The sequence below is a fragment of the Gorilla gorilla genome, chromosome 5, assembly GCF_029281585.2.
Source record: "Gorilla gorilla gorilla isolate KB3781 chromosome 5, NHGRI_mGorGor1-v2.1_pri, whole genome shotgun sequence".
NCBI lineage: Eukaryota > Metazoa > Chordata > Mammalia > Primates > Hominidae > Gorilla > Gorilla gorilla.
The window spans coordinates 64,272,908-64,288,437 of NC_073229.2; the positions used below are offsets into that span (position 1 = coordinate 64,272,908).

Here is a 15,530-nt window from a genome sequence, read left to right on the forward strand (position 1 = left end):
ACAGACACACACAGAACAGAAAATCATTCTGTCCCCTCTATATTCTATGCCATAAAAATAGAATCCAGTATGACCAACCTTGGCAATACTATTTCTTTATTTACAACAACATTGGCCTCCTTAAAAGCTGGCAAAAGAAGAATTGAAAACTCTGTGTTGTGGAATGTTGACGCTTCTTTATCTCTAAGAAGGTAACCTATTAATGAATACTTGAGAGATGCACATTGTGGAAGTTATTTAATGTGCTGTGTGTTTTTATACTACCAACATACACTTCTTTCTTAGATAAATAGATGATACTCAACTAAGAGGTGGCCCCTATCAAAGCTATGAAGTAGGAAACTTTGTCTTCAGAAACACTCTACCTTTCCCTTTCTATATGTCGTTTACCCTGGCGGCAAAGGGTGGGACCTCCATTTCCTGAGCACCTTCACTGAGACGGACTTGTATGTGGTGCCTGGTTTATAGTACTGCTTCAATCCTCACAATAATCTCACAATATGTGCATTAATTGCCCCAGTTTCTCAGACATGAGGAAACTCTCATAGAGTTAAAGTAACATGTCTAAAGAAAAGAAACTGGTAAGTGACCATGGAGATTCCTCTACTTTAGTGCCCAGGCAGGCAGGGTTCCCCTTCCAGGACCATGCTTCCCCAACCTCAGGCACTCCCATTAGCTCTGTAAAATGGATCAGTTCACACCAAACTATTAAGGAGAAGCCACCATTTGTGTTAATCCTCTTTGAAGTATTTCTATCCTCTAAGTGACCAGACAGGTACAACCTTAACCCAAACCAATGGTTCTAGTAGCAGAGAATTTGAGAAAGCAAACAGCAAGACTTCAGAATGTCACACTCCCAAGAGAGCATCTGACCGACCTCTTGTTCCATGAATATACAGGTTTAAAATAACAAAAGCCTGAGATGGGATGTGACTTTGCAAACATCACACAGCAAATCAGGTGTAGAGCCCAGTCAAAAGCCAGGACTCCTGACTCAGTCCAGTTCTCTTTTGTGGCATCAGCCAAAAATATCCAAACCTAGGGCAAAAAACACATTCCAGGATAAAAAAGAATTATTTTAATGCTATTAATTCACATTGGTAATTCAGAATGCTGGTCAGAGCCTGGGCTTCAATTCTAGGTGCACGTCTTACAAACTGTGTGACCCACGCAAGATATCCTCTCTTTGCCTTGGTTTTCTTGTCAGTCATCTGAGAATAACAATAGTGCCTGCCTCATAAGGTTAGTGGGAAGATCAGATGTGATAAACCACGTACAGTTCTAACTTCCTTGTGTTCAGTATGTAGTAAGCACTGAATAAATGTTAGATATTATCATTATTATTATCACTGTTACCACTAGTAGTAGTTCAAATAACTGAGTTCATACTACCACTTTTGGGGATAAAGGTAGAAGCAACTTCCTGCTATTAAGTTTGTCACTCCTTCTTCTCTAAAAGCAACCTTACACAGTCTCAGAAATGAAGAGAAGTAAGATCAGTAGAAGGTTAGCACCAGAAATGAAGAAATTACATTTGAAAATAAAAGTGCCTACTGAACATTTTCATTTGGTTGTTCAAAATAAAAATTCTCCATCTTTCTCAAGTCTCTTCTTATTTACTCCCTCAGTTAGAAGCCTGACCGTCCTCTAGACATCTAAGCTTCTCCTTCCATACCACCAACCACTTGGTGACCAGTGCTACTGATCCTCCCCCTGAAATGGCTCTGTATAGATCTCTTCTCTTTCCTCCAGGCCATCTGGTTCAGGCACATTTCATAAGTTTTGCGGGTTTTGTTTTGTTTTGGTCTGTGCCACTCCAATGGTCTAAAGTCTCCTCATTCCTTTTTGCAACCCCACCTCCTCACGCCTCCAAAGTCACTTTTGCAAAATGTAAGTTAGATGAAATCATTCCTACCATTAAGGGCCACATGGTTTCTCCTCCTTAGCAGGGTATATTTACAATCCAGCCTCAGTGAAAACTTTCTAAACATTCCTGTCTTCCCTCAGAACATGTAGGTGTCCTCTAAATGTGACCTTTCTGCCATGTGTGTGTGCTGTTCCTTCAGTGTGGAACACCCAGCCCCTTCTCTAGACAACTCCTACCACCTATTGGGATCCAGACCAAATGTAAACTCTTCTTTAAACTCTTCCAGATTCCCTCCACTCTTTCTTCTGTTGGCTCCCATTAAACTTGTTTCTGTCTTCATTAAACACTCATGATGTTGAATCATTACCATTTATTTTCTCCTCCTTTTCTGCTAAATTGATTTCTGGGAGGCATGGGCCTCATTCTTTTAGCCTCTGGCACAGGACCTACAAAGCATACAGGAGGTGCTCAACAAATAATTATTGAATTGATCGAGTGGATGCTACAGAATGTAAAATAGGAAAATGAGACCTCGGTGATTGTCAATGTTAATCTCAATAAAAAGAATTTCTGATATGTATGACTGTCTGCAAATGATTACAGAAGTGGTTTTTAACACCGTGATGTGCACTTGCAAATGAGAAAGCTCTCGAGTTTCCACTTCTGTCTGTTACACGTTCATCACTGGAGAAAGAGTCATGCCCTCCCAAATTTAGGTGAGTTCTGGAGGACCTGCACACACTAAGCATTTTGAGAGCTCTCAGAATCATGTAGCTTTAGATGAGAACACTTTTCCCTCACAAAATTCTATGGACTGGACTCAGGTAGTAGATGCTCAGTAAATGCTGATTTGATTTGCAGTGGATTTGAATGCAAAGTGCAACTCACATTTTAGACTAATTGAACTCAATGGCTGATCATACTTAATATAATAGCTCTAAGGCTAAAGAAAATCAAAGACTACACTGAAAAGCAGCCAAATGCTCACTCTCCTGCCTAGTTGACAGTCAATGCTGACCTGCCTCTTGATCCTTTCCAGCTTTTGGGTATTTCCAACTTCACTGTGCCCCCAGAATGCAGAGGCCGGTTAGCAAGTGTTGCGTGGTACCTTGTGGTACATTTGTTCTTCGTTTTGAAGTTGATGTAATAAAGGATAACAAAGGTGTGAAACTTGAGTTGCACTGTTAAAGTTGTCCTACATTTCCTAAAGCCTCCCCTCTGCATGATAAGTTGAGTGAAATTCTGGCTGAAGGGAGACAGAAGTGTGAGGTGGAATGCTGTGACATCCCTTCATCTCCAATTGTGGAAAACTGTGGGAATGCATATTAAAGGAATCCCAGAAACTTTTGTTTTTACTAAACTGAGACTTAAACTTCATTTGGCAGTTGAACACCTCTATCCCATTGTAAGAAACAGGAAAGATTCAAAGCATGCACTCTGCTATAATTCATTTTGGGATAAGAAATAGGCAGAAGTACCTCGAAGAATAAATCATTAACTAAAAGGCAAACCGAGGCACCCTGGAAACCAGCGAGACCTGGAGGCGGCCGAGGGATCAGGCGGCTGGGATTTGCCTGTTCCCTCTGGTGACTTCTGGAGCGAAGCATCCCACAGGCAGGACGAACCCGGCACACTGCGCTCCAGTCCATTTCACTTTTCAAACTTGAAGTTATTTTTAGATGACCCAAGGCCGCTAATCCCAAGCAGGACAATTCTCAGCCCGCTGCACCTCAGTGCACCTACCCCCTCCCCAGCCTCTGCATTGGGAAGAAGGGATCTCTCGATCTTCTTTGCTCTCTGCATCCAGTTAGTCTCTTCTAGCCCCCTCTCTAAGCCTCAGTCCCGGGGATCACAGGCGTCATCCTCGCTCCTTCACTTACGCACCTGCTGCTGCTTCCAGGAAGGCAAACCCCCGGGCCACGGGCAGTGGGGAAGGGGCTCCTTTGGACCCGCGCCCCCTAGAGGGGGGTCGCGGGAGATCTCCGTCCCCACGGCCGCAGCCGGGACTGACCACAGATCTGGAGACAAACCCCACCCCCGCCCCCGCCCCCGCCCCCGCCCCCGCCCTGCACACAGACCCGGCCCGGAGACCAGATCCCCGCCGCGGACCCCCGGCACGACCCCGGGGCTGCTGTCAGCCCCGGCGGGACGGGGTGCCTGGGCGAGCCTGGCCGGCGCGGTTACATAACCGACCTGCTGGGCGTCCGCGATGCGCCGGCGGAGGCGGAGGCGGAGGCGGCGGCTGGGGCGTCTGCGGGGGCTAGCTGCTAGCGCGCTGCGCTGCCTGCTCACCTGCCCGCCGGTGCGAGCGCGTGGGGGCGGTGCGGTGCCCGCGGGCCTTTGCGTGGGGCCGTACGCGGCGCGGCGCGCCCCGCCTCCCTCTCTCTGCCGCCGTGGGTCAGTGGGATTCTGCCTGCTGCCCGCTCCTCCCCGCAACCTCCGCCGCCGTCACCCGGGACAAAGCGGCTCCAGGGAGGGGCTGAGCCGGCGGCTCTCGCAGGAGCCGGCGGAGATGGGCGCGTCCCCAGCTCCGACTCATCGGGCCAACCTCCAATCAGACCCAGGGAAACCGAAAGCCCCTGTCTGGCCTCTTCTCATCTCCTCCCTCCTGACCCGGCGCCCTCCCCAGTCCCCTACCCACCGCACCTCCGGGGCTCTCACCCTGCCCTCAGCCCCGCACCCCCTCCTTTCCACTTCAGGTGCCCGGGAGGGCGCAGGAGCCTCCGGGCACCTGGCGTGGGAGCCTTGCCGCAGGAGTCCCGGCCTCAGCGGGGAGAGGCTCCTCGGGGTCCCCATACTAAGCTGAGGGTGAGGGGGCAGCGACAGCCCAGAAGAAATGGGCAGAGAAGCAAACTGTGGTGGGGGAGTACTGGGAGAAAGACTCTTCTTACCAGATGTCTGAGCCCCCCGACTCTGGCTAACTGAGGAAATGTCGGGGAGCCCCTGGATGGTCCTCCCGGGCTTCTGCGCTTGGTGGGCGCTGGCGCCCTCTGGCTGGAGCCCTGCGCCCGGCCCAGCCCAGGCCGCTGAAGGTGCCCTGCGCGGGCTTCACAGCTTTGCCAGGATTCGCAGCCATCAGACCTGAGGACAGAAGGGTTGGGGCTGCAAGGAATCCTATTGTGTGAGAGCCGTGACACAGTGAGTGGGAGGTTGGTATCCTACAGCAAACGGGACTGAAGGTGAATCGGAATCTAGGGTAGATCTGTTGCTCAACAAAGTTAACCCCAGTAGAAGTCTCTGCTTTACGGAATAAAGCAATTCAAATGGGCAAGGAAGCCTGTGGCTTACGGGTGGCACAGAGAGGAACAGGACTGAGTCTCATGGCAAGAGAATGTGAATTATGCAAAAGATCATAGGAGAGTGCGGGAAATTAAAGGAAGGAGGTGTGCAGACCAATCTGAGGGAGGGAGTGAATAACATTTAAATCAGGTTTGTGTTCTGTCATCTTTCGAATTGCTACATAAATAAGCCGTTTTCTTTTTGCTTTTTATGCCTTTTGATTTTCTGATAACAATATTACGATTGCACTGAAGCAGTCCATTCACAATCATTCTTCACTTACCCACACTACGTTGTTTTTTTCCAAAGTTGACATACAATCACGGTTTTTTTGTTTTCAACAAAAAAAGGTAGACGAGACGTTGGCTCTTCTCTCTGATTAATCTGCATTAACATAAACACAATTTCAGAATTGAAAATGACCTTAGGCTTCCCCTCGTTCAGCCTTCCCCTGGATGCATAAATCTGTAATTAGTCGTTGATTTAGATAATTGCCATTTGGGTTAGAATTGTCTGAAAGGGCATTCTTAAGTTGAGCAAAAACTTCCCTCCCTTTAATCATTAGTTCTCCCTTACTTTTTGAAGCCAAAGAAACCAAGTCAAATTCCTCTTCTAACTATGTTTAAAATATGTAAAAATAGCTAGCATGTCTAATGCACTCCAGGATCCCCTTTCTTTCCAAGTAAAGCATCCCCAGTTCTTTAAACAAAATCTCACTTATTATTAGTGAGTACTTCCTAGAATCTTCGCCAAACTGATGACTTTCATCTTAACAGGGACTATTTATTATTTTCTGAGTATACATTTACAAATAAAATTTTCAGCTTATAGAAGCAATATATTCAGCAGAAATTTTGAAAAGTTGGAAAAACACAGGATTTAATGTGAGAACTAAATGAGGTAATACATGTAAAACACCTAAGCACAGTGCCTGGCACACAGTGATACTCAATACATGTTAGCTATTACCAAAATCAACATAGCCATTTTCCTAACACCAAATATAGATATTGTTACTTTTCTAGATGCTGTTTCTGAGTTCTCATAGCCACATATTCCTCCTTCTACTGCTAAGAGAAATTCTGTGTTTGTCAGTTTGTGTGAAGAAGGAAGCATAATAAATGAGGAAAAAAATGAAAAGTGACAAACAGCCTCATGTTGTTTACCTTGAGAAGAACAATATGTTACTAGCAAAACAAATGTTAATGGCAAGAAGAAAATACAGAGAGAAAAAGAGTTTATGGGATGGGGTCTGAGCTTGAAGAGGATTTTGGAGAGCAGAAGGAGTGAGGCTAAAGGGTAGCTAATGTTAAGGATGGTGGTAAATAAGATTAGAATTTTGGTTTGCTAACATTTATTGAGCATTTAGTATATGCCACGCTCCATGCCAATGAATTTTTATACATTAATTCATTTCACTTTCATGGCAACTCTATTAGATAGGTACTATAATTAACCTATAGTAAAGAAAGCACAGAAAGATTAAATAAATGACTTGCTGAAGCTAACAAGTGGAAAGCTGAATTCACACCTAGACAACCTGGCTTTGGAGTCCCCACTAGACTAGACTGCCTCTCAATGGCTGTACGTGACATTATAAATATAAACTTTCAGGTTCACAGAAAAGTTGAGCAGAAAGAACAGAAAGCTCCCATATACTGCCTGCCCCCACATATGCATAGTCTCCCTGACTATCAAAGTCTGACACAGGAGTAACACAATGAATAAAGCTACATGAACACAACATTATCAACCAAAGTCCGTAGTTTACAGATTCACTCTTGGTGGTGTACTTTTTTGAGTTTAGACAAGTGTATAATGACCTATATCCACCATTATAGTTTCACACAGAATAGCTTCACTGCCTTAAAACTCCTCTGTGCTCTGCCTATTCATTCCATCCTCCCCACTAAGCTCTGGCAACCACTGAATTTCTAATTGTCCCCATAGTTTTGCCTTTTCCAGAATGTCATATAAGTGAATGTCATTTCAGATTGGCTTCTTTCAGTTAATATGCATGTAAGTTTCCCTGTCTTTTCATGGCTCAAATAACTCATTTCTTTTTAGCACTGAATAATATTTCATTGTCTGGATATACCACAGTTCATTTGTTCATTCACCTGTTGGAGGACAACTTGATTGCTTCCAAGTTTTGACAATAAGTAAAAAGTTGCTCTAAGTATTCATGTGCAAGTTTTTGTGTGAATGTAAGCTTTCAACTTGTTTGGTAAATATCAAAGAGTGTGATTGATGGATCATATAGTAGGTTTAATTTTGTAAGAAACTGACAAACTCTGCTGAAGGGGCTATACCATTTTGCATTGCCACCAGCAATGAATGAGACTTCCTGTTACTCCACATCCTCACCAGCATTTGGTGTTGACAGTGTTTGGGATTTCCACCATTCTAATTGGCATCTCATTATTTTGATTTGTAGCTGCCTATTGACATGATGTTGGAGAATTTTTATATGCTTATTTGCCATTTGTCAAACTTATATGCTTAAAGCCATTTGCGATGCCTTATTTGCCATCTTCTTTGGTGAGGCGTCAGTTCAGATCTTTTGCCCATTTTTTAATCAGATTATTTTCTTATGTTGCTTTTCTTGTTTTCTATTGGTAAGAGTTATTTTTGTATTTTGAATAAGAGTTCTTTATTAGATATGTCTTTTATAAATATTTTCTCCTACCTGGTACTTGTCTTCTCATTCTCTTGACAGTGTCTTTCACAGAGCAGTTTTTATTTATTTACTTATTATTTTTTTGAGGTGGAATCTCGCTTTGTCACCCAGGCTGGAGTGCAGTGGCGTGATCTTGGCTCACTGCAACCTCCGCCTTCTGGGTTCAAGCAATTCTTCTGCCTCAGCCTCCCAAGTAGCTGGGACTACAGGCACGCACCACTGCGCCTGGCTAATTTTTGTATTTTTAGTAGAGACACTGTTCCACCATATTGGCAAGGCTGGTCTTGAACTCCTGACCTCGTGGTCCACCCGCCTCAGCCTCCCAAAGTGCTGGGATTACAGGCATGAGCCACTGCGCCCCACCTGTTTTTATTTTTAATAAAGTCCAGCTTATCAATTTTTTATAGATTTTACCTTTTGCACTGTTTCTAAAAAGTTATCACCAAACCCAAGGTTATCTGGATTTTCTTCCATGTTATCTTCTAGGAGTTTTATGGTTTAGAATTTTACATCTTGGTCTATTCTCTATTGTGAGTTAATTTTCTTGAAGGTTATGAGGTCTGTGCCTAGATTCTCTTTTTTTTCCTGCATGTGGGTATCCTCTCGTTCCAGAACTATATATTGAAAAGATTATCTTTTCTCTGTTGTATTGTGTTTGGCCTTCATCAAAGATAAGTTCACTATATATTTGTGTGGGTCTATTTCTGGGCTCTGTATTCTGTTCCACTGATGTATTTGTTTGTCCTTTCACTCAGACCACACTCTCTTGATTACTGTAGCTTTACAATAAATCTTAAAGTCAAGTTGGTTTGGTCCTCTGACATTGTTCTTCTCCTTCGATATTTTATTGACTACTCCAGATCTTTTGCCTTCCCATATAAACTCTAGAATCATTTTGTCAACATCCACAAAATAATGCAATTTAAACTGGGATGCCATTTAATCTACAGATCAAGGTGGGAATAACCGACATCTTGAGCACACTGAGTCTTCCTATACATAAATATGGGATATCCCTCTATTTATTTAGTTCCTCTCTGATTCCTTTTATTAGAGCTTTGTAAGTTCACTCACAGAGATATTGTAAATATTTTATTGAATTTATGCCTAAGTATTTAATTTTTTTGGCTTTTGCTTATGTTTTAATCGGTCTGTCTTTTTTGTGTAGGGTTGTAAGAGTCCTTTAGGAATTTTGGATATTAACTTGTCTCAAATATATGATTTACAAATATTTTCTCCCATTCTGTGAGTTATCTTTTCCATCACATACATATTTTATACATATATGTGTATACAAATTTACTTCTTTATTTCTATGTCTATTTTTATATATTGAAAACCATGAGTTTGCAACAATCCTGCAATTCCAACCTATCACCATAGGGTTTATTCTAGTTTTTCCCCTTTCCAATGTACACCTGTTTTCTCTAACAATGGGAAAACATGGCTCCTATCATCCTCAATAAATTTATTTTTCCAATCTTTTTTGGGCCATTGCCCTACTCAGGCACCCTCTTTGTACAAGCCTCAACTCCTACTGGACCATCCTTTCTCTGATGACCTCCTCTCTTCTGCCCAACACATATAATGCTGCCTTCCTGCAAGAGAAAGAAGAGAAAAGAGATGAGAGAAGAGACTTTAAGTAAATAATAGGGCCAGGCATGGTGGCACACACCTGTAATTCCAGCACTTTAGGAGGCCGAGGCGGGCAGATCACTTGAGCTCAGGAGTTCGAGACCAGCCTAAGCAACATGGCAAAACCATGTCTTTACAAAAATACGAAAATTAGTCGGGCATGGTGGTGGGTGCCTGTAGTCCTAGCTACTTGGGAGGCTGAGGTGAGAGAATCACTTGAGCCCAGGGGGTTGAGACTGCAGTGAGCCGAGATCATGGCACTGCACTCCAGCCTGGGCAACAAAGCAAGAACTTGTCTCAAAATAAATAAATAAATAATACGAATGTGTATGTGATCAGAGCAGGGTAAAATGGATCCATCATATCCATTCTCCTGAATACTATTTCTATTAATTCCTCTTAAGTGCCTATATGGTTATTTTGCTGTCAAATCACTCAGTTGATTCATGTTGAATTTATTTTCAACTATAATCCCTCAGTCTTTTAAATACTTTGCTGTACAACAATAGACCTCTCCCAATACTCACCTCACAGTCTCTATCTGCAGAGTAGAATTTTTAAACAAAAAATTCATGGTAGAATGATCCTATAATTTCACAAGCTGAGATCATTCAGAGCTTAATTTTTGCTTTCAGTATGTTAAGTATTTGTTATTCCATCCAGATTTGCATCATTGGCAAATTTTCTAAGTATGCTGTCTACACCCTTATTTAAGTCAGTGATAAAACTGAATGAGGTGAGAGCTGGGGGACCACCACTTGAGACTTCCATCATTGTCAGTGATTGTCAAAGGACACACGAAAGTCATGCTCACTTTGAGTAGTCAGAATCTGGGGACTGTCCCACAATACATATTTCCTCCTGTGATTCTAATGTGCTTCCATGATATCCATACTTCTTCTCCTTTTCCATTCTGCTCTGAGTTGGATCGCAATGCTTTTCTAATTGACATTATTAATATAAGAACATCATATCTCTTAGTTCTATGGGGGAAAATAGGTTGAGAATTATCACTCTATTAAATTAGAACTCTTTATACATAATTCAAGTAACTGAAGAGAATTACAATAGGTACTTGTCATCTGGGAGCAGTGGCTCATGCCTGTAATCCCAGCTCTTTGGGAGGCTGAGGTGGGTGGATCATGACGTCAAGAGATGGAGATCATCCTGGCCAACATGGTGAAACCCCGTCTCTACTAAAAATACAAAAATTAGCTGGGCGCGTGGTGGCACGCGCCCATAATCCCAGCTACTTGGGAGGCTGAGGCAGGAAAATCGCTTGAACCCAGGAGGCAGAGGTTGCAGTGAGCCCAGATAGTGCCATTGCACTCCAGCCTGGGCAACAGAGCGAGACTCCGTCTCAAAAAAAAAAAAAAAAAAGTACTTGTTTTTTATGTGCCAAACATTCATTTATTCATTCAACAAATATTTGTTGAGTATCCACTATGTGTTAGGTACTGCTATAGGTGCTAGGGATATAGCAATGAATAAGACAACATGCTTGCTCTTATGGAGCTTAGAATTTTGAGTGAAATATATCCCTTGTACATTTGCCTGCTTTGTTGTTCTTGACTTAGAGAAAAATTCAATTCATCAAGTGTAGGCTTTATTAAAAGTCACTTTATGACCCTTGAAAGATTTCTTTTTTTTCATTCACAAATATGATTTTATTTAATCCTATTAAGATTCTGAGTTTTGGGTGTTATTACACCTGTTTTTATAAAATCTCAGAAATAAGAAGGGATCTTGGAGGTCATATGAGGAATTTCTGACATTTTAACTTTTCTGACTACAAGAATATGAAACTTCTGTTTCCCTCTTTGCTCTACTTGTCATAAAACTCCAGTGAATTCTCATGCTCAATGTATGTTTGCAACTGTGTGTTTTACTTGTAATTAATAGAACTACAATTATTTCTCAGAGTTAACATTTCAGACTTTTAAAATGTTACTATGTATCGAATGCCACACTGGCTGATTTTGAAAATATTCTCTCTAAATCTTTACAATGATCTTAGAAATACATATTATCCCTATTTTAGAAATAAGGACCCTGAAGCTTCCATATTTTTTCCTCGTAACCAGAAGACTAATATGTTTGATCCTCTTCACGGCATAGGACCCAAGCAATAAGCTATGGCTTCACTGTACTTGCCTGTGGGGTTTTCTATGTCTTTTCCATGTTATATGTGAGGTCTCCTAGCCTGAAGTTGGGTGACATGGATCCTTGTTATAGATCTTACTGGTTAGCTAAGAAATCTCAACTTCCTTCAGGGTAGCTTATAAGCTATTTTAAATAAGGTTACTAACATATGTATAGAAAATCAGGAAAGATTTCATATTTTCCAAAGATCCATACTCACATATTCAAAGAAAGGACTTTAGACTATTTGCTATCACACCAGGAAAAATTATGAAGTTTGAATTTGTGAGGAAATGTACAGATTATCTAGCACTGTAACTAGAAATAATCACAACATTAAACATGTTTTTTGAGTGGTTTCTAACTGCCGATCACTGTTCTCTGCAGTTTGTACATATAAATTAATGTAATCCTTATAATGCCTGATGAGATAGGTACAATTATTATTACCACTTTACAGATCAGGAAACCAAGACACAGATAGATTGCCCAGCCCTGGTAAGTTGAGTCAGAGTGGACCCTAAGTAGCCTGGTTTGAGACCATAGGTTCTCCTGTGTATAAGAAAATACAGCCATTTTTAGCAACCATGCAGAGTGAATTGAGCCTTTCTTTTCAGTGCTCCTGTAGTACTTTTTAAAAACATGCTTCTTCTATACAATGTATGTCACATTATATTATTTGCAAACTACTTAAGGAATAGAGCTAGCAACTTATCCTAATATCATGCATAGAGCAGATTTTCAATAAATTTTTAATGGATGATGGAGAATTTAGGCTTAGAAAACATGGCTTTTCCAAGGTCAAAGTGATGGTTTGTGGAAAACTCAGACTAAAAATCCCCAAGTCTTCTGAGTTTCAATCAAGTAGCTGTTCTTTTTCCTGCATCAAGCTGGTCCACATTTACCACTAGAAAAATACTGTGTAGCATATATGAACTTCAGAATATTCCTTATAGATTTAGATGTGTTGTAATGTTATATGAAAAAGATACATTTTTAATGCAACAGTTCCATGCCTTGCAGTGGCAAAAATAAAAATGGGCTGGGTTTAAAATTAAAATAAACTGGAGTAGTCCAGATTTCTGATCTGAAAGTAGAGGCTGTCATGTATATTTATTCTAGGTTTACAATATTTCATGTCAAGTTGTGAAATTGAAAATGAGGGAAGAAGCACTTCTCAAAACATTCTAAGTTAATTTGTTTTAGTTTTTCTTGGTAGCATTTAGAGTAGAGTAGAGAAGCGAGGAGGGCTCACTGAGTCAGGGAACAGAGTGAGTAATCCTATGGACAAGTTTTGGTTGCTCTCAATTGTTCTAAAGACTTTCCTGGGCTGGGGGAGGTGGGAGTGGGAAAATAACCCACATACTCATTGAAAAAATAAGGTCAAAATAACTGAGTCTGTCTCTAATAGCTCAAGAATTTCTAGTGTCAATGTCCTCCAGTCAAAGGCCATCAAGAAAATACCTGTAGTTGAGTAATTTGGGTTTATTGCTCATTGTAATGAGAGTAAACACACACCATGGAGCTACTGAGGTATCACACAGGAAGAGGATGTTAGAAAGGACTTATAGGATTTGAACTTGTCTAACGTGATTTTTGGGAGAGCTCAAGGAAGCAGTGCTTTGCTCTAGATTAGATGCTGTAGAAGCAGGGGTAATTCTTTGCTTAAGTATGTCAATAAATCTTATCTATAAGGCAAGAGGGATGAAGTAAGGCTAAAACTATTATTGGTAGTGATGCCACAGTCAGTGGGTTTTCTGTCTATAAATTCTACCCACCAGAGAACTTTCTCCTATTATATGATTTCTCTCCACCTCCAGCCTCCTCCTACTTCTTCAATTTTGATGTAACAGTAAGAGCAGTTCTCCTCCTTGTGACTCTCCCTGTTCCTTTTGTCATGACACATCCATATTATTGTTCAGATGCCAGAGGAAAACTGCCTGTCTCTGATTTCTCTTTTTCCTTTTGTTACCACATGTCATGCCCCAAGTAGTCAAACCTGCCTTCATAGTGGCCCCAGGATGAAAGCCACTGCCACCCATATTGGGTCTTCCTTGGGTTTGGTGTGTCTGGAATGTGTAAAGTTGTACAAAGTGCTGGTAGAATGACAGGCATGAAAACAGCCACAGGGCAGCTAAGTTATCTGCATTTCTTACACCGACACAGGCGTGCACAAGGAACTGCAATTCAGGAATTATCTGTTAAACTAAAACTCATTAATTACTTGGTTTGCCCAAAAGGAGAAAAATAACAAAAAAAAAAACAAAAAGATGGATGGGATGTGTTTTGTTTTTAATATTCTTCTGACAGTCTATGGAGTAAAAAATATGTACATAAATAAGTTTTTTCTAGTTTGTAGTGTGGAAAATATTTATATAGAGATAACATTCTTAGACAACATTCTAAGCCTCCCAGTGCTGTATTTTTTAAAGTCTGCAAATAAAAGCAATGTGCATTTGGGGAGTGGGGAATATGAGGATGCAGATGCTCATGGGCAATTCCAGGTGTGATCACCGATCCAATCCACAGGTCCCGCCACAGGGGCCTGGACGACTGAGCACCCGCAGGTGCCTGTGACTCATTGGTGTGGGTTGATTCTCCAAAGAAGAAACACTGATCTATTGGGGCCATCAAAATTGAGGCATGAGTCAGATTTCTCCAGGGTTTGACACATTGACAGAATACTCTGATAACTTAATTTCAGTGAAGGTGCTAATGGCTGATAATAGGATCTCTGGTTACTCTTGGATAACATCTACACTTAAATGGGACAAGGCTCTTTATAGTCTGGTGGCCACTGTCCATCCTGTCTCTCTGTCAGTTTCTCTCTCTTCTGCCCCCGGCTTTCACTTCCATGCCATTCACTGGCATTTCCCTCTGCCTGGGAAATTTTTAGAAATGCAAATTCTCAGTTCCACCCTCTATCTATTGAATCAGAAACTCGGGGTGGTAACCCAGAAACCTATGTTAATTAACAAGAGTTCCAGGAGATTCTGATGTGCGCTGAAGCTTGAGCTCACTTTTCTAAGCACCTGAGCTACATCAGCACATTTAATCTTCATGGCAGCTCTCTGAGGTAGGTACTAAGATTGCCCCATTTTACAGATGAGAAAACTGAGACACAGAAAGCTAAGCAACTTGACAATGGTTCTAAGTTGGGAAGTGGTAGAGCTGAGCTTTGAATCCAGGCTATCTAGCTTAAGAATTTAGTCGTTCTATGACTCAGCTGTTACTTCGTGTATAAATAAATGCCTCTGTGAAGACTTCGTGTGATGCCAATCTCCCAAATTTCACCAAACAGTATCAGTAGTTCCTACATCACTTTCTTCTCTTACTATGCATGTACTTTTCTCATCTTTCTATGCCGGGTACCCAGTACCTACGTTGCAATAAACACACTTTGGCATATGAGGAAAGAATGAATAATTAAATTAATGATTAGTGAATCAGTAAATATTATATCTTGCCTCAGAAGCAACTTTACCAATTTTTCTCAAGAAGTTTAAAATATACAGGTTACTAAATCCTATCTCTCACTTCCCTGAAAGTCTTTAGGAGTAGGACCTGTGAACCTGTATTTTTAATAGTCAAAACAGAAATAAGAACCTGGGTTTAAGAAAAAGTTGTGCCCAACATACTGATTCAGCTCACATAAAACTCCCACCTTAATTCGCACTTACAATTTCAGAGAGCTTGATAAGACCAAGCTGAGGGCATCAATGGCAAAGGAGGGACTCATCTCATCCTTAAATCCTACCTCATAGGAGAGCTGCTTACCTCGTAACCAACCCTACCTGGAAGAAAGCCTGAATGTGCTTCAGATTTCAGGCACATTATATAATATTCTTTGAATAATATCAACATAAGAAATGCCTGCAGTTGGTTCCACCAAGCTGTATATGGGAAGTTGTTTTCCCCCTGGAACAA

The 15,530-nt window shown here is 41.5% G+C and overlaps 1 protein-coding gene and 1 long non-coding RNA gene across 3 annotated transcripts in view; one reads left to right on the top strand and one right to left on the bottom strand.

Moving 5' to 3' along the window:
* Positions 1-4,945, bottom strand: part of RCAN2 (regulator of calcineurin 2) — a 273,335-nt gene extending 268,390 nt beyond the window's left edge. The window contains exon 1 of one of the 2 annotated variants that reach the window (XM_004044135.4): positions 4,759-4,945. The gene's annotated coding sequence lies outside the window, so the exon portion shown is untranslated. Of the gene's footprint in view, positions 1-4,060; positions 4,390-4,758 lie in introns of those variants that run through there. The other variant, XM_031012077.3, reaches the window with a different exon arrangement.
* The window catches only part of LOC109027309 (uncharacterized), a 41,887-nt gene continuing 31,297 nt past the window's right edge, over positions 4,941-15,530 (top strand). The window contains exon 1 of the long non-coding RNA XR_002006444.3: positions 4,941-5,016. This is a non-coding gene — a long non-coding RNA (uncharacterized lncRNA). The remainder of the gene's footprint in view (positions 5,017-15,530) is intronic.